Source organism: Lynx rufus, unplaced genomic scaffold, assembly GCF_022079265.1.
Source record: "Lynx rufus isolate CCGP_SWC_20201006 ecotype Redwood Valley unplaced genomic scaffold, mLynRuf1.p SCAF_5, whole genome shotgun sequence".
In the NCBI taxonomy this organism is placed as follows: Eukaryota; Metazoa; Chordata; class Mammalia; order Carnivora; family Felidae; genus Lynx; species Lynx rufus.
In genome coordinates this window covers 57617560-57636766 of record NW_025814867.1, presented here as the reverse complement: position 1 = coordinate 57636766, position 19207 = coordinate 57617560, and the positions used below count along the sequence as shown (strand labels likewise).

At 34.2% G+C, this 19207-nt stretch overlaps 1 non-coding gene across 1 annotated transcript; it reads right to left on the bottom strand.

The window, feature by feature from the left end:
* Window positions 1-18664: 18664 nt before the first annotated feature.
* Window positions 18665-18878, bottom strand: LOC124527472 (small nucleolar RNA U3). The gene has a single exon (XR_006965904.1). It is a non-coding gene; the product is annotated as a small nucleolar RNA U3 (small nucleolar RNA).
* Window positions 18879-19207: the final 329 nt, after the last annotated feature.

Sequence of the window (19207 nt, the reverse complement as noted above, 5' to 3'; positions counted from 1 at the left end):
TTTTATATCTATGCTTATTTATCTGTATTCCTATTTAGAATTCTAGCAAAGGATTTGACACAAAGAGCCATTTATTCATTCCATAAGTCTTCAGTGAGCAATCGCACAAAACACTAGAATGCAAAACGTTCAAATAGGAAGATGCAGCAGATACAGGCACTTTGATTACTCAATTTAGAAGAAACAGTAAAACTTCACAAATGTACATAAGAGAAGATGCTTCATATCGAGAGCCATGGGAAATGTCAATCGCACATGCCACAGGAATACCTAGGAACTTGATCATGAATCCAGCCTCTTCATTTTTAGATTGGGAGAAAGAATCTGAAAAGATACGTGGAGTTCCGGAAGCACCCAGTTAATTTAGCGTTTCCAAGTTATTTGAACAAGACTAAACTCTAGGAATCCACTTGTCATTCTATCTTGTAATATGCGTGTATTATGAATAATTAAATTTCTTTGCACAGCATATGATAATGGAGAAGCTTCTGTCTCACATAATTGGAGACTGGGCTTAAACTTCACCAACGTGGTCTCTCAACCATCTGTCTTACCTGAAACTAACAGCTTTTCATTGTTTCCCAAAGCCTCAGAGATCAATAGGAAGCAATTATCTCATTAACCTTATCTTGGGTCAAAGAGAGAGAGAAATGTATACCCATACTGGGGGTAAATATAATCATGGAAAAAAGTAAGTGTCAATAGTAACATTTGTATCAGAGTTTTTACTTTTTTAAAGTTATGATAAATAGAACGGTATAGCAGAAATAAATTTATTTTCTGAGATCCTGAGTTCTGCCATGTATTAATATAATCATTACTGTATATATTATTGTATTTAGGCTCTATTATTATATATGAGCTAAACAGCTTTTACAAACAGCCACAAAACATCACAAATCAACACAACAGACATGCATTTTTTGCTCAGAACTGTCTAAGTAGAATCCTGATCTGGGGGGAGGGGGTCTGGTTGTGGTGTGTGTGCTCTGTTTCATGAAGGTACTGGAGGACGCAGGCTAGTGCAGGCCCAGTGATCCTGATTAAGTGGCTTCCAGTATAATCCTAAGCATTGCCATTCCAGTCACCTGAGCAGAGGGAACATGGTAGAGCAAAAATAGGATGTTTTAGAGGCAGATATGAAAGTGGCACCATCACTTTGTTCATTACTCCATAGGCGAACATGTAGTTACACAGCAACACCTAAGCGCAAGAGCGTGTGCAAAAGGTAGTAGGTCTATTGGTCAAAGTGAAAGGCTAGAATGGGTCTAAAGGCCAGTTAGCACTCTGTAACCCAATCTGACACTTTCTCTACCAAATATCCATGTCACCCTTTTCCCCACACACTTAGAACCCACTCAATCCCTCCCAGAGCATGACAGCCTAAACTCCTATATAGTTACTGCATCAAGATCATATTCAGGATCTGTGGTCTAGATGAATTTTCCTATAATCCAGCAATGTAAAAAATCATCAATGAATAACTAAATATCTTTTGTTCCTCCAAGTGTTCACACACAAAACAACTGGAGAATAGAACAAACACCTGCATTATAATCTTTCCGTTTGGAACAAGGGAAAAGCAGTGCAATTATCATTCAATAAAAATGAGAAAATCCTCTTGAGATAGCAGTATGGAGACTCCTTTACTAGCAGTGGATCTGTTCTCAGGCGGCGAACTCCCTATATATCATTTTTCCATGGTTCCTGCTTCTAACCTCTGAAAGTCCTTTCTTAACTATCATGCCCCATGACCACAACTGATTAGGGTTATGGCAAGTATGTCCTCCATGAGTGTGGTGCATTTTAAACAGCATTGTTTTCTATTGCTATAAGTTGGTGGCTCAAGTGGGATTACTCGGCTCATAGAGTCCAATGCTTTCTGAGGCCATACTCATGATTTTCTTCAGTAATATAATTTCCAGTAACCTTTTTATACTTCTGCACTACTGCCTTTCCTCAAATATATCTTTCTTTGTATGTTACATCATTATTTTATGTACCATAGTTTACTTAACTCTTTAAATGCTTACTTGATATGCATTGAAATAGACCTTTTAGAAAGAGGAGGGTTATTGTATAGGATGACTTTCACTATCACTAACAGATGTTGATTACAGTAAATATTAATAAATTGTTATCATATACTGCATTTAATGTAACAGGCTATAAGACAGTAGAGGAAGGGGTCTCTATCTGCAGGCAGCCCGATCTAGAATGAAGCAAAGCGTTCCTAAGCTTACTCTTGTATGGAAAAGGAAAGGGCTGTCCATAGGTGCTTTGAAATGACAAAAAATATATAGTGCCAGTTGTGGGCACCTTCCATTGTTCTGCAAAATCACTGATTTCTGCCAAACACCATGGGCTGAGATTGAGTATCTGAGTATGGGAGACAATCACCCACAATCCTGCAGAGAGTGAGTGAGAGAGAGAAGGAGACAGAGAGAGAACCATTGGCTAATTTGTGATCATGTGACATCTGGCATCACGTACTACCATATTGCAAGACATCACTCGTTTATCAAGTTAAAATTTATTAGAAACATTTGATCTTCTTGTGGAACACTCACAGAACAAGTTACAATCCAACGTTTTACTGTACTTCTCAACTCAGAGTCATTGATGGTGATATTTTTCAATACAATTACCATCCTCTATGTCATCAGGAACACTAGAGAAGAAATCTATAAAATAATTTAAAGCTATTGGTACTAGGTTCTTTTTTTTTAACTTTATTTACTCATTTTTGAGAGATAGCACTTGCATGTGTGGGTGGGGCAGAGAGAGAGGGAGAGGGAGAATCTCAAGCAGACTCCACACTGTCAGTACAGAGCCTGACATGGGGCTCAAACTCACATGAGTTTGGGAGGGAGGGAGATCATTACCTGAGCCAACATCAAGAGTCAGATGCTTAACTGACTGAGCCACCCAGGCACCCCAGTACTAGGTTCTCAAACTGGCTTTGCATTTAAGTACTGCTAATCTACTTCTACTCCAGGAGTATTTATTCACCACCTCTCCCTCCCTGTAAAAGAAGCCAAACAACAGCAACAAAAAGCCCAAATATATTCCTAGAGTTTAAAAGTTTTCCACTGTTTACTTCCAGATGATTTTAGTGATTATAAAACCCCATTGATTTTCTGATGAATCTCAATATCAGAGATGGTAAACTATGAAAGAAAAGGACATCTTAGAACCATGAAATAAGATATCTGGTTCCAGGACATTGCCTGTGTTGATAACCACAACACAAATCCTTTGCTACATAATTTGGAAATCTGCTTTATTCACCACCACCCACTTAATGTGGCTATGTTAACACCATTTGAAACAATAGATTTGTTAGTAGACAACACCCATCATCTTTTTTTTTTTTTTTTGGCAAAAAGACTGATTCTTTATTAATTGAGAGGTCTTGATCCTTTGTCTTTTTAAATACATTTTAATCCTAGTTCCCACTGTTTATGGTCCAGAAGCACTTGGTTTCTCCAGTACTGTGAATTCATTAATCTATGCTTAGAAATAAGCCATTTTTAAATTTCTGAGACCATTTATTTTTCTGTAATAACTTCCTAAAAGTAGCAAGTAATTATAAAAACAAGTTGTTACTCTAACCTTTTCCAACTCCTTGGCCTAGAGTAGTGGGCTCAGGACCCATCTTTCAAGTTATAACAAGTAACAGTTTTACCAAATGTTTTGCCACAGCATAAAGCAAACAAAGCTTTCAATTTTTCCAATTGGTAATATCCTTCTTTGATTTTAATTGCTAAACTGCTAATTCAATGTCACATATATATATATATATATATGACATATATATATGACATACATATATATGTGTATATATATATATGACATACATATATATGTGTGTGTGTGTATATATATATATATATATATATATATGACATACATATATATATGTGTATATATATACAACATATATAGAACATTAGTCCACTACAGGGTACTAATGGGTTTATTACATTGCATTGATTTATTCTTAATAATCAGTTCAGATAATGGCTTGATACAATAAACGTTTACCCTTTGCTCACAAGAGAGTACAAGGTGGCTTCAGATTACCTGGGCAGGGTACAATGTGAAGGCTGCAGATAAGGCCCTGCTCCACAGTGATTCAGTGACCCAACATGATAGAGACTCTTATGATATCTAATATGTAGTTCGAGAGCCACCCTGTGCATTGCCATTCCCTCCAGCTGGATGAGGATAAGAACATGGTGAAGTAGACATGGGAAGTTTTATGGAATTTGCACACATCATTTCTACTCATATTCCACATCTTAGAATTCAGTCAAGATAGATTATAAGGAAGCCTGTGATATGAGGTCTGTGTTCCTAAGAAGAAAGGAAGAACAAAATTCAATGGACAGCCACCAGTATTTACAAAGCAATACCATTTTGTTCTATATTACTTGAGTCTAAAATTTTTAAAAAATGAGATTAATCGTCCCAGTGTAACTTTTATAGTTGTGATGAGCAAAAGTGGTAACAAATGTCTTAGAGTTTTTTGTAAACCATAAAGCATCAACAAATGTTAGGTATTACTACATAATGACCATATCACAAAGGTATACAGTTGCAAAGAGGTTACAACTCTATTAGTTTGCTTTTGACACCAAAATTCTCTGAGAATCTTAAATAGAGCACTCAGTTATATTATTTATTTACTCTTTCAAATCAATGAGATTATCCCTGACAAGGTTTGAAGAAATTTCCTCTATATCAACAACATGTACAAAAAACAAAACTATACAACCATATATGTTTTTTTATTTTATTTTATTTTATTTTAAACTTTTTTTTTTAATTTTTTTTCAACGTTTTTTATTTATTTTTGGGACAGAGCGAGACAGAGCATGAACGGGGGAGGGGCAGAGAGAGAGGGAGACACAGAATCGGAAACAGGCTCCAGGCTCCAAGCCATCAGCCCAGAGCCCGACGCGGGGCTCGAACCCACGGACCCTGAGATCGTGACCTGGCTGAAGTCGGACGCTTAACCGACTGCGCCACCCAGGCGCCCCATATATGCTTTTTTAAGTTTGCCAGAAGGGGAGCTACACAAGGATGTTATAATGTTTCCACATGTTTGATAATTTCTTCATCCAGAGGAAAATGGACAAGCACCTATATTTTTCAAATACAGCCTACAAAAGTATTTCCCTCAACACTGGAAACTTTTCAGAGACTGTCAGGCTCTCCTAGAATGGCACCACGCAGACAATACTGACTCTGTGGTCTTTAATTGAAAAATATTTCCCATTGTATTGATTATAATCTTTGAATTAATTTTGAATATCAAACTTCCATTTGACATGATATATTTTAGCAGTCAACATTAAAGGTTCTGAGCTAAGATCTCCTTTACTCACAAAAAATAAAATATTTGCGCATAAATGGAATCAAGAGAGCCCTACCACAAACCCTGAAATCCAGCAATCATCTATAAAACTGACAACTACCTATCCTGCTCACATTGCTTAACAAAATCTCTCGAACCAGTATGGTTCCAAGGCTGAGCTAAGAAGGTGACAATTATCTATTCAGTATTTTTGAAAGAGTCTTCAACACCAGTGAATTCTCACATAGAAAACAATAAGTCACGGCATGTACAAAGATTCTTTCTAGTCCAAGCTATATGCATAGCTATATACTTCATGTGATTTAGTGGACCCATAATAGGCCAAAATCCAAGTTTAGCTGCAGTGTCACACATCAATGGTTTCATCTAGTTGTACATTAAAGGTAAATCTAGCAGCTATCATAAACGACTTTAAAATATTAAAATGAATGTTATCTATTTTGAAGTGAACAATGTTATTGATAGAGTCACTGAAGCAATGATTTACTTTTCTAAGAGTAAAACAAATCCATGATATAAAAAATTTCTTTTTTCCAGGGGCTCCTGGGTGGCTCAGTCAGTTAAACCTCTGACTTGGGCTCAGGTCATGATCTCAGTTTGTGAGTTTGAGCCCCACATTGGGCTCTCTGCTGTCAAAGTAGAGCCCACTTTGGATCCTCTGTCCCCCTCTCTTGCCACCCCTCCCCCACTCATGCACAAGCTCTCTCTCTCAGAAACAAATAAACATTAAAAAAAAGCACTTTAAAAAATTCTTTTTTCAAATTTAAGTCAATGTTTTCTTTTACTTGGAAATGTAAAAAGTAATTCTTTAAGATACTTCTGTTCAAGGCTTTTATGTTAGTGACAAATTCAAGATTATTTTTTAAGTATTAGTATTTGAAAAATAAGTCATATGTTTACAATACACTTTACCATGGATACAATTTTAATATAGACATTAGGTGATTTTTTTCTGCTTTTACTAGTAAGAACTCTGCCACACAAGAATGACTGGGTCTTGTGTGTCTCTTTAATGTCAACATTTATAAGAAAACAAAAGTCTAAGGAACTTTATTATGCTTTCCATTTTTGACATTTTCTCTCTTATACCAGGGATTAATATAAGGAACAGCAAATATGCATACTGTCAAGGAAGCACTACACTTTTTTTTTCAATGTTTATTTATTTTTGAGAGAGACAAGAGTGTGAGCAGGGGAGGGGCAGAGAGAGAGAAAGACACAGAATCCGAAGTAGGTTCCAGGCTCTGAGCTGTCAGCACAGAGCCCGGTGCAGGGCTCAAACCCACGAACTGTGAGATCATGACCTGAGCTGAAGTCAGACGCTTAACCGACTGAACCACCCAGGTGCCGCACTACACTTTCTTTAATTTCTATCAATAGAAACTCTGAGCATAATGTGTCTTGTATGCCACCTCAAAATAGCTTATGGTAAAATAACTTCATAATGTGATATATCCATAGTTATTTTAATGCAGAAATTTTTTTAAAAAGGACTTGAGAGAAAAAGGTTTTTATGACTATTTTACAGAGAAATAAAACTAACACAAACAAAAATTCCATAATTTGTACTCCATATATCAAAGAATATAAAAAAAGAAACTTGTACTTTCTTGGAGAAATTAAGATATTTCTTTAAAATGCCTAAAGTTTAGCAGCAAAAATCTTAAACATTTTAAATATTATTTTGCCCCTTTTATTTTAATGAATAATTAATCTTCCTATATTTAAAACCATCAAAAGTGCAGACATTAAGGAAAGATAACACTTGAGAACTTTATCAGGCCATTTGAGATTTCTCAGAACGACAATGATCATACAGTTTTTAAAAAGTGCCTCAATCAAATATTTTGTTGTTGCTTTATCAGCTTTTACTTTTAAATGTGGCATTTCTTCAATTGCTAATGTGCTTTTGGCAAATACATACAAATGATTTTCTTTAATGGTATGAGTATTGGGATTTTAATACCCTAAAATTAGTTTAAGTATTTCCTTTACAGACTATTATTACTCTTCCATTTAGAGGAAAATTTCTTCTCTAGGATTTATAAATGTAACTTATCTTGATGAATCCTTTACATATTATAGAAAAAAAATGAAAATAAGCATGCTAGGGACTAAATCCCCATCCTTTAGATTTGGGTTAATGATATAAAATATATACTTCATACACCCATGGAAGAAATCATGTCTTTTTTTCTTCCATCTCTAGTAATACAATTTTGGGATCTGTGTATAAAATGTATGTAGTGAGGACGTTTATTTTAAACTTATTTAGTAACTTTATCATCAGTTGCCATTCCTGGTCTTGAATCCTTTAGGACCATTACATCCTCTAAAATGGTAATAATTTTGCAACTACTCAATTTTTAAATTAATATAAAAGATAAATATGCAGGATGTTTTTATCAGAGTCATTACTATTACCTATTCAAAATATAGACTTTGTATGAATAAGGCAGCTGCATTATAATGGAAAGAACACATAGGTTGAAGTTACAGGGCTTAGGCCTAAATCCTATCTATTCCCTTACTAATTCTAGTAGCTCTGGGCAGTTATATATACTATACCAGGAAAATACGCCAGGAAAACTAATGAACCATGATGTCAGACAAACTCATGTTCAAATTCCATTATTTTTTTCCAACTAGTGAAAAATAATGACTTTGGGAATTTTTATAAACTATGCAGAGTTTCTCTTTCTCTATCTCCAAATGGAGATAATAACATTCGTATTACAGTAGAAATGAATTTAGATAGATAAATGAACTATCAAACACTGGAAGCATGGTGAGCTCTCAGCGGATGCTTCTTCCATCATTCAGTTCTGTTCTAGTCCCTCTTTGAACCTCTGTATGGATCATAAAACTTTTGTAATTTAGAGCATTAAGTTAATTTTCTGCAGAACTTCTAGAATTATAATATATTTTTACAGGATCTGAATATTTTTTATTTGTTTTAAAGAACATTTTACAGAACAAATCATATGCCTAGTCTGACTGAAAAATGATTCATGCATAAATTTTATGGGTGTTTATTTAGAACCTATCATGTGCCAGGCACCATATTTTGTCCAAAGAAAATAGTGATAAACAAGTGAGATACATTCTGCTGTGTTTTGTAGACCTTTAAATGGGACAGGCAAGTAAAAACTGAAATATAAACAAATTACATTTAAGTTGTGATGGGCTATGAAGTGAAGCAAAGAGAAAGAAAGAGAAAGAAACTGTGGGAATAAAAGAATATGTCAAATATGGTTAGATAGGCTTCATAGAAATGCATACTCAGAAATTGTGCTTGGAATGGAGAAGAACCAATGATATAAAGAATGGGGGGAAAGAGCATTGCAGGCAAAAGGAACATCTTATGAAGAAGCCATTGAAGTGAGAAAGGGTTGAGTTGGACAAGCTTAAGGAACTGAAAGAATATCCCTGTACCCTTAGCTTATTATACCAGAAAACACTAAAGGCACAAAATTGAAGGACGAGGAAGAACATACCATCCTGAGACTTATGTATTATTGAAAGATTTATGGATTTATCTTTCAATGCAATGAGATGCTAGTGAAGGATTTCAGGTGAGTCAATGACATAATGTGATTTGTATTTGAAGATTTCCTTACCAATAAATATAGAAAGGTCTGAAGGAAGGCAAAAGAGAGAAGACAGAAAACAGTTGGAATGCTAGTTCACTAGGTCTATTAGTGGCCTAGACCAAGATGTTAGCAGTAGAGACAGAATAAACAGAATTTGTTTATGGATTAGCAAAAGAGAGGAAGGGAAAGAAAGAAATAAAAGATGATTCCTAGATTCCCACCATGAGACATCTGGATGAATGGTAATGTCATTCATTTCACTCACTGATGTGGGAAATATCGGGTGATGGAGCAGAGGTTATATATTTAGATTGGAAAAGCTAGACACATTAAGTCTAATTCCAAACAGAGATTTCAAATAGATAAATATTTTCCTTGAACATAAAATTTATAGTGACTACCATATTTATAGATTATTCCTAACATACGAGCTAGTGAATTCTTCACATTTCTTATTATATTTCAAAGAAACTATATGAAAAAAAAGGTAGGCTCTCTTCAGAGAATGCTTATAATATTCTGGGGCATAAATATTACTTAATTAAAATTTTTATATTAAGGAGTTTAACACAGTATAATGGAATTCCTGAAACTTCTATTTTATACCCATACCTGCCTCTAAATTTGCCTGCAACTTTAATGTTATTTTATCTATATTATTTTTTAAATTCCTGAATTGATGCTTTTGTACTAAATGTATTGCACTTCCTTTCCCTTCCTGTTCTCACATCCTGAGAGGGCATGATTTTTATCTATATCTTCCCATCTGCTTAACTATAGACCCATCTGTCTGTCTGTCTGTCTATCTTTATATCCACTTATACACACACACACAAACACACATACACTCTTACAATGTACTATATTATAGTATATATAATTGCATGAACTATGTGATTAGGGCACGTATAGTATTCTCAGTATTCACAGTGCAAAATTTGATATAAAGTGAATATATTTGAGACCTGGACAAAGAAACCTAAGAATGACAAATACCAAGTTTATCAATATCAGTTAAATCCAATTAGAAAGGTTAGAGAAGTAAGTAACTTGTCCACTGTTATGAAAATTATAGACAAAGGTTATCTCTCTAATTTAATTCTAAAATTGATGGTACTAATCATTATACACTACAGATACTGAATTTAAAGTAATCAGATAAGCTAGATCTGCAGTGATATCTAATTTTCCATTATACTTATATATGCATGTGTATGTATATGTACACATATACATATACATACATATACTTAAATGTATACATACACACATATATATACATACACTAATGAGACTTATTTGGCAAATACGGGATCAATTTTAGACTCTGACCAAGGAATATAGTTACTGACAAATCAAATACTCTATACAGAATATATCCAGTTGGATGTCATACTTGAGTTACTGGTCTTATACTTCCTGGATTAAAATACTGTCTTCAAGTGAGTGGAGTGTTTGAACTCCACATAGGACTTAGTACATAAATTCTCTTCACCATGGAGTACTAAACAGGTCATTAATTAACTTCTTTTCAGGTTATTTTTGTCAGCATTATAAGAAAAACAATTAGCTAAGCATAAACTACAAATGCCAGTAGAGATGGTTTACAGTGTAATAGCAAGAAAGCCAGTGGCATAGAGACAAGCACATTTTCAATGATGGCACTATGTGGATCCACAGTCACATAAATGTGCTAACAAATCTACACTGAAGTTTTATAAACATGGAAACTAAAATGTCACTGAATTATACACTAATTGTATTTATAATGTTACATTGTAGGAAATAAAATGTGTTCTGAGGAATACAGGCCATATCTTCATGTCTAAGGCATATCACTGATACTATGTCTACCCATAGTCTTTGCACCCTCTTTTCCCTCCCACAGAGGTATTACAGTTTTGTTTATTATACTTATGTTTATTTAATATTCTTTATAATTCTTCTCCCAAACACATTTACTTGAATATAATGCTTTCCCATTTTGTCATTAGTCTGTATTTCATTTTAAGATACATGACACAAAGTTTCTAATTGGAATCTTAGACCCCAATTAATGTGGAAGTCATCTGTTTTAAACTGGTTAAGTAATGAGAAAGACAGATAATATTCTCTAAAGTACCTAAGAAAATAGATAAGGTTTAAGGGCTTATCTTTACTTTTTCTTGTAAAGATACATATTAAAGAATGATCATCTCCTTAAGAGATAAAAGGTTAGCTATCATTCTTTGTTAATTGTAACCATTGCTCTTTTATATAAAGGTTCATTTATAGCTAACTCCATGCATTTGTCTCCTAATTTAGAGTTGTCAAAACACACAGAAGATCCATTATTTTCCATCTGACCAGAAAGCAAGAAGTAACTTTTGAATCTTGTCTGAAGCTTTATAGGTACTAGTATCACAAGGAAGGGCAGGGTTAGTAACATTAGCTGAGAGCCTACTTTGTATAGGATACTGTGCTAGAAACTTCTACAGTCATTTTAATAAACCAGTGAAGTGGGATTTTTAATACAAATGTTATGATAAGGAAATCTAGAGTGAGAATGGGAAACTTTCCCAAGATCATACGGGTAATATCAGAACATGGTTTCCTGATTTCAAAGCCATTTGGTCCCATAATAAATATCTCACTACTACTCCGCGTTTTTATGGCAATTTGTTCAAATAATTCTTTTTTTTTTTAATTTTTTAATGTTTATTTTTGAGAGGGAGAGAGACAGAGTGTGAGCGAGGGAGGGGCAGAGAGAGAGGGAGACAGAATCTGAAGCAGGCTCCAGGCTCGGAGCTGTCAGCCCAGAGCCTGATGCAGGGCTCGAACCCAAAAACCATGAGATCATGACCTGAGCTGAAGTCAGATGCTCAACCGACTGAGCCACCCAGGCGCCCCTCAATTATTTCAAACAGTAAGAAGTTAGTCATAAATTATTCATGTTAAAATATACCTTTTATTAATTTACATCCATTACAGGCCTTGTAACTCTCTTTTGTATCCAATGGTCTACTAGTCTTCTAGTACCAAATTTTTGGCTTTCTGAAGAGAGTAGAATCCTGAGGTCCCAAGACAGGGCTACCCCATAGTAATGCTCATTTTTAAAAAGTAAAAGAAGTATTATCATTGTTCAAAAGTAAGGAATGATGGTAATTAGATATTAAGTTTCACTAGTAAAAACTGTATTCTCAACATTCATAAACAGCACCTGCTTTGACTGTCAGAAACTTAGAAGATAAATTGTACGGTTACATTAGCTCTAACAAAAGTATAATCCTGTGTTACAGGACTATAAAGAATAGCAGCAAAACTGACTATGGATCAAGAAAAGCTTTCTAAAAGGTACTGCTATCTTTATTTAACTAATAAAGAAATCAGAATCAATCAAAATTGTTTTGCCCAATGTGACAAAGCTATTGCCAAGTGGAGTCTTCATCTGAGTGTAAGCCTTTACATTCTACGCAGTATTGCTCTTTCTCAGTATGTAAAGTCTGAAGATTTTCAGTGCAGGGCATAATTGAAGACCTAAAACCATAGCTATTCCTATACTGGAAGAGAGTGTTGGTTCAAAAAGAATATGCCAGAGTAAATAAACTAAAGCATTAAAACCTCATTAATTAGTTCCCCTGATCAATATCTGTGATAGCTGATGCAAAAATACATTTGCAATTTAACCTCTACATAGTTTATAAAATTATTTTATCTGTATCCTGCTTTATATGATGCCTTGAATAACATTCTGCAGGAATCAGTTGGGTCCTTTGTTCCTGAGTTATGGCAAGCTTCCCTGTTCATTGTAAATTCCATTAGCAGTGGTCAGTGGAGAGCCTCGTGTAACTCTAAGTCACTTTACCAGTGCTCCGACAAGGGTCAAAATCAAATCCCTGGTACTGGATCAAACACTAGAGCTAGTTACTTCTATTCAACACCGATGACACTGTATCTAATCAAAGAGGGTTCATGATCCTAGAGCAACAATGACCTTTCCAAAAGTCCATCTTTTTGCAACAACTACCTTTCCAAAAGTCAATCTTTTTGTTTCAATTGCCAGGGATCAAGAGAACGCTCCAGATTCCCACTTCTATTTCCTAATACTATAAATATCATTAGCACTATCTTCCTTGTCTCACACAAATTGTATTAACTTTTTGGTCCCTATAGATCTAGTCACCACATGAAAGGTCCAAGATTCCAAAGTCATGTCTTCATGTCTTAAATTCTAAACTAATGAATTTATCTAGTTACCTTACCTAAAACCCATCACATCTCTTCACTTTTTAAAATATCCCCAGTGTCCTCTTTGAAATTGCCAAAAGATCATTACCAAAATCTCTACAAATACAGTCTCTTATCTGAACGTTTCTTTCCTGAGTGATCCAGTTTTTATGGAAACCTACTCTCTCCTGAGAACACCAATTTCCCTGTAACCTTTTCAAGTGCCAGTAGGTTTTATCCCAGAGAAACACCCTTCTTCCTATAATCTGTCCTCCACTATCCCCCAGACTCTCATTCCTTTGTTTATAACCCTAAATAGAACATCACTAATAACTGCCATCTGTGACACACATCTCATTCTCTTCAACACCTTCTATTTTCCATGTTGACTCCCTGATGATAGGGTGCCAATCCATTGGTTCTGTTACCTATTCACATACGCCAGCCATTTCAATTATTTCACCACTTAGGTAATTTCTTTCCACTGTACTTAAACTCCATAGAGTCATTATAATCACCCTATTGCATATACCCTGAACTCTCTTAACCCTCTTTCATTTTTTTTTTCCTCAGTAAAAACATAACACTGGTTAAATCTAATTCTCCAGTTACACTACACTTGTACCACTCACAAAAATCAAACTGTTAGCAAAACAATATGTAAAGCAATATAGTAACCTGGATTGGACAGTCATCTGCTTAACATCATCAAACAGTTTACATTTAGATGCAAAAGTACGCAGGAGTAGTATAAGCATCACAGTCAGACATATAATGGAACGCTCGATTGTCAAAGCACTGCAGGCGACAAGAACTTGTGCTCAACCAACCACAATGTCCTCTTTGCTGATTTTAAAATACGTGAGGTATTGTTTCATCTCAGAGCCTTTGGACAGATTGTCCCACTTTTTATAGTGCTCTTTCCAAGGAGATGGCTCCATTACTACCTCAATTTTTTTTCAAAGGCCACCTCTTTAAAGAGGGCTAACCTCATTTAAATTTGCAAGTGAACTTCCTAGGGAATTGCAGAATAAATATGGCCTTTAATAGCCCTATGTTTGGGTCCCATTCACCCACATTGCTGAATGCCACTTCAAAGCCATATGACAACAAATCAATTTTTTTAATGGCATTGGATGGCAGTTTCTCATTTGGCACATTTTGTGATATCTGTTTTATGCTTCCATCTTTTTGATAGTTCATATGTATGCAACGTGACACAGTATTTATTCTGTAAAAATGGTAGCAAAATGTCAAGGTGTTAACAGTGTTCAATTTTAGATGGACATAATATAAATGATTATTATTTTATTTTACCCTTTTCTATGTTATTTAAAATTCAAAAATAATTGCAAAATCTTCTGTGACTATATAAGTGCTCAAACACATTTTGTTAATTTTAAGTCTTGTTTTCTTGTCCTAATTATGTGACATTACGTATGACTAATCTTAAGGAGTCATTTCAACATTCCAGGAAAACCTTTCCTCACCTATAAAATCACGTGGTTTTAGTGATGCTATCTTGAGTCTCTTCTAGCTCTGATCTCTGACCTTAGGATCTTGCTACAGATACTGCACACAAATGAAAATAAAAATACAAGTGAATAATTTTAAATTTTGAAAATGCTTGTTACTAAATGAGATTGACCTCTTCAGATAATAACTTAGTGGGGATTTTCTCAATAAGTGTTTTTGACCACTTGGAAGGAATTATTTGAAAGTGATAGAGTTACAATTTCAGGTGTCAGGACTCCAATACTTAGAAGGGTTGGGGAGTAGATGGCTGAGGAAAGATAGTAATGCATTTCTATCATTCTTAATTTTACAAAACCAAGCAAAAAGTGAATAATAATCCCATATCACAGATTATGCCTATAACACTAGAAAGCTTTAGTTAATACCTGTCAGGAAAGTTACATTCCCCATTCCTCTTTATTAATTGCTCCTGTAGTGAAAGAGAGAAGAGAGAGAGAGAGAGAGAGAGAGAGAGAGAGAGAGAAAGTACAAAAATACCACTTTGAAATAAGCCAAAAAAAATAACTTCCTCACATTCAGGTGAGTTTTGTTTACTTATTTCTATGCGTTTTTGTTGTTGTTGTTATTATTGTTGTTGTCATTTTTCCAATCGGCAAAATTTCCAAGGAGACACAAAATCTGAAACTGGTTTCCTGTATTCATTTCTGACTGCTGGTAACACAGCAACATACATTATCTTAGTTTTGTGAGTCAGAGGTCTGGGCATGGGTTGGCAGGATCCTCTGGTCAGGGCCTCTACAAGGTTGTAATTAAGATGTCAATAGGGCTACATTTCTCATCTGAAAGCTTGATTAGTGAAGAATTCTCTTCTAAACTCATTGAGGTTGTTGGTAGAATGCATTTCCTTGCCATTATGTGACTGAGGGCCCAGTTTTTTACTGACTGTTGGATAAGGGCTGTCCTCAGGTCATAGACACCACCTAGCATTTCTGCCACATGGCCCTCTCCATAACAATTTCACAATCTAAATTTTGCTTCTTCAAGGCCAACAGGAAAACCTCACACTCCAGTAGGCTAAGGTGAAGTCTTATACAATGTAATATAATCCTAGAAGTGATATCCTATCATCTTTGCCATTTTCTATTGGCTAAAAATAGGTCATAGATTCCATATGCACTCAAAGGGAGGGATTACACAAGAATCTGACACATTGGCAAATCACCATAGTATATGTTCACTGCAATCTCCCAAGATGCCAGAAACCAGAGTTTTAGTTTGGACAATATTAGAGAATTAAGGAGAGGAGATGAAGACCTTACGGATCATCTAGTCTAAATGCTAATATCTCGGAAATTGGAAAACAGGCTCAAGGAAATAAACAATAGTCTGAAATATCCCGTATTGGGTAGCAGAGCTGATTTGAAATCATAGTTGTCCTGAATCGCCTGTCTGACCCTTAGATAAAGGCAGCGATTAAATTATGTTATTGAATCAAATTATTTTCTATGGTAATGCATCACAAATTTTTCAATACATACTACTGATGGAAAAACCAGGTTTCTATATATAGCAATTTACTTCTAACCAAATTTTGGAGTACAGAAAATTAATCGGCAGTCATTTGTATTGCTGAAGGATTTTGTTCTCATATGAACCTGACCAGTGGTCATTTTAGCTATGTACTATTTATCCTACTATTCTGGAACACAAAGCTTAAGCACTGAAAGAAACTATTATTTAATCCTTCCTCCTTTGACTCAGATAAACAGATGCTCATTATTTGAATATAATGCTGTAATAAGTCCATAAATTTATTCCATGGTTAAGTATATTGCTAAAGGAATTACGGTTTGGGTTTATCCATGTAAAATTTGATTTTTACACCTTTTGAAAGAGAAATCACTTACAATTTTCAGTAAACAATGAAGATGATGACTTTAACATTGATATTACTAGCTAAAATATTATCATTTAATTTCTCCAGCGTTCTTTGTTTCTCTCAAAAGCAGTTTGTTTTTACGTCAACTGTTGTGCAATGGGACGAGACAAGGTCACACTGGTAATTTCGTCTGCAAGAAACAGCTTTATTCTGCAGTATAACAGAGGAACCAACAGAAAAGTAGCACATGGTAAAATGGACAAGCAATACACAATCCTAAACACAGTCAAATTAAGGTTTCCCTATGTCAATAACCCATATGAATTGCTGAAATTCAGAAATAGCTATAACCTACACTATTGTCTCTACTAAAAAAGGAAACAGGGTCTCGTCTTGTTCACTGGTCATCTGGAGAAGTTCTATGCTCACTAAAGTTCTATGGTAACAATTTTGTCAAATAGTGAAAATGCGCAAAATTTTACCTTTTTTTTCTGTATGGTCTATGAGAATTAAATTTATGTTGAAATTCTCCATTCAAGGAATGAATACGTAATATCTTTTGTGTTTTAATTTGCAGACATTGGCATTTTTTAAGGACCAGTAGTGGTCCTTCAATTTTTATCTTCAGAGCTAAGCAAATCTGTCTTTCCTTTTTTTCATAGTTTATGCTATAGTATGATGGGAAAAAAGAAAATCTTAGACAAACATTTCTAAATATGGTAAATGTCCAATGTGTCTTTACATTGTTATGCCTTCTTTTTAAAAAAATGTATCTGTGAAAGTCAGTGGTAAGTTATGTTTAATTACTCAAGTACCTGTCTTTACTAGATGTTATTCAGGGTGATTTAACCTGTCACGTTTCTTGCCTTCAATTATATTCTGGAAACACTATTAAAATCCATGCAGCAGATTCAAACAATTCTTATAATAAAATAAAGGAAATTAGCTTGAAAAATGTTAGAGAGATGTCAAAAATAACAGCTATACACTCTAATTTAGGATTTAATGGTAAATTTAGCACGAGCAGAAAGTTTTATGATTCATTTCACTGGGATCGATTTGAATATTTGAGCACCTTTTTCTCCTTTAGTGGAAATTATTTGTTCCTGAGTACCCTCACAAAAACAATTAGCTAGTGTGATTGCAAAGCATATGTTTACTGGCAGATGTTGAGAATTTAATGCATCGGTCGGTGTAAATAAATAAGGAAAATTATAATTTTATTATAATTCTAAATATGAAAACATTAAATTGAGTTATATGGCTCATTAATTGTCTTATCAGTTTAATTTGCATATTAAGAATTAAAAATAAAACCAGGCTATTAAAAGTGGGCTAAAATGAAGTTTTTATATAACAGTTCATATCATTAGAATAAAAATAACAACTGTTTTATTAAAATATCCAAAAGTCAGAATATGCAATTATTCATGAATTTTTAATAATACCTTTGTATCATAAAAATTGTTTTTCAGCATAATACTGTAAAACATGCATATTCTAGGAAGTAAACTAAAGCATAACAAAGATGTATAAAACAAAACTATTCATTGCCTTCCTGTACCCCACCATCTCAATTTCCAGCCCCTAATTTAACCAACTTTATACCATCTAGTGCATTTTTTTCTGACAGCTTTGTTTTCAGATCTTTGTACATGTGTGTGTATATACATACACACACATACACACAGCACACACACATATAACTTAGAATTTTAGTGGACAACATCATGGACTATTACTATTTCCTCATTCATGAATAAACTCCTTTACCCCTATAATGATTTCTATGTTTGTAAAGTCATAAGAGTATATACAATAAAAATATACATGAAAATTAAATTTGATTTAAATAATGTTAAGGTAATATTAACTAAGATTTTTTTTTCAAAATAACTAAGAATGCCTTAGCGTTTATCAGTTCAAGACATAGATTAACATATCAAATTTGATTAGTGAGGAAATTCTTGTGTCATCCTTCCTGTGATTGATTTGTTCTTAGGATCTTGTACAAAAAAGAAGTAGGTAAGAACAAAACACATAAAAAGATACTAGGTATGATTTTGAATTTTTTTAGAAATAGATACAGGTATATAATATTTCTTTTTTTGTTGCTTTTCTTTTTTCATCACTCAGACCTGGTCCTCTCCCTCTTACTCCCCCAAAGGAGAAGATGAATGATCATCAGTGGTAATTGGCTGTCATGGAAACAACACCCAAAGTCAGCTTCACGCTCAGGAGAGAACATTGCATCTCTTCCTTGTAGTTTCGGGTACTCTAAATGTTCAGAAAAGCTTCTCTAGTAACAGACTATGGATATGATCTCTGAAAGTATAGTCTTACAGATATAATACTTCTAAGTAACTTAGGGAAATGAAATTGAAAACTGTTACTTCAAATTAAGTCACAATTTTAAAATATTTTTCACCAAAAACAAAGTAGCTTGCATTTTATAAAAGTATAACTTTTTAAGTAGATGGTTACCAATTTCAAAGTTCAACTGACTTTCAATAAGAATGATTTTATAGTTGACAGTCATGTTATAGAACTACATGAAAAAGAAACAAAATCATTTCTGAAGTCTATTTTAGACCCAGAGTGCTATAAGCAAGTGGGACTAGTTCTAAAAGTAATGAAAACAGCTTGAACTCTACAGTTTTTTTTCCAAAA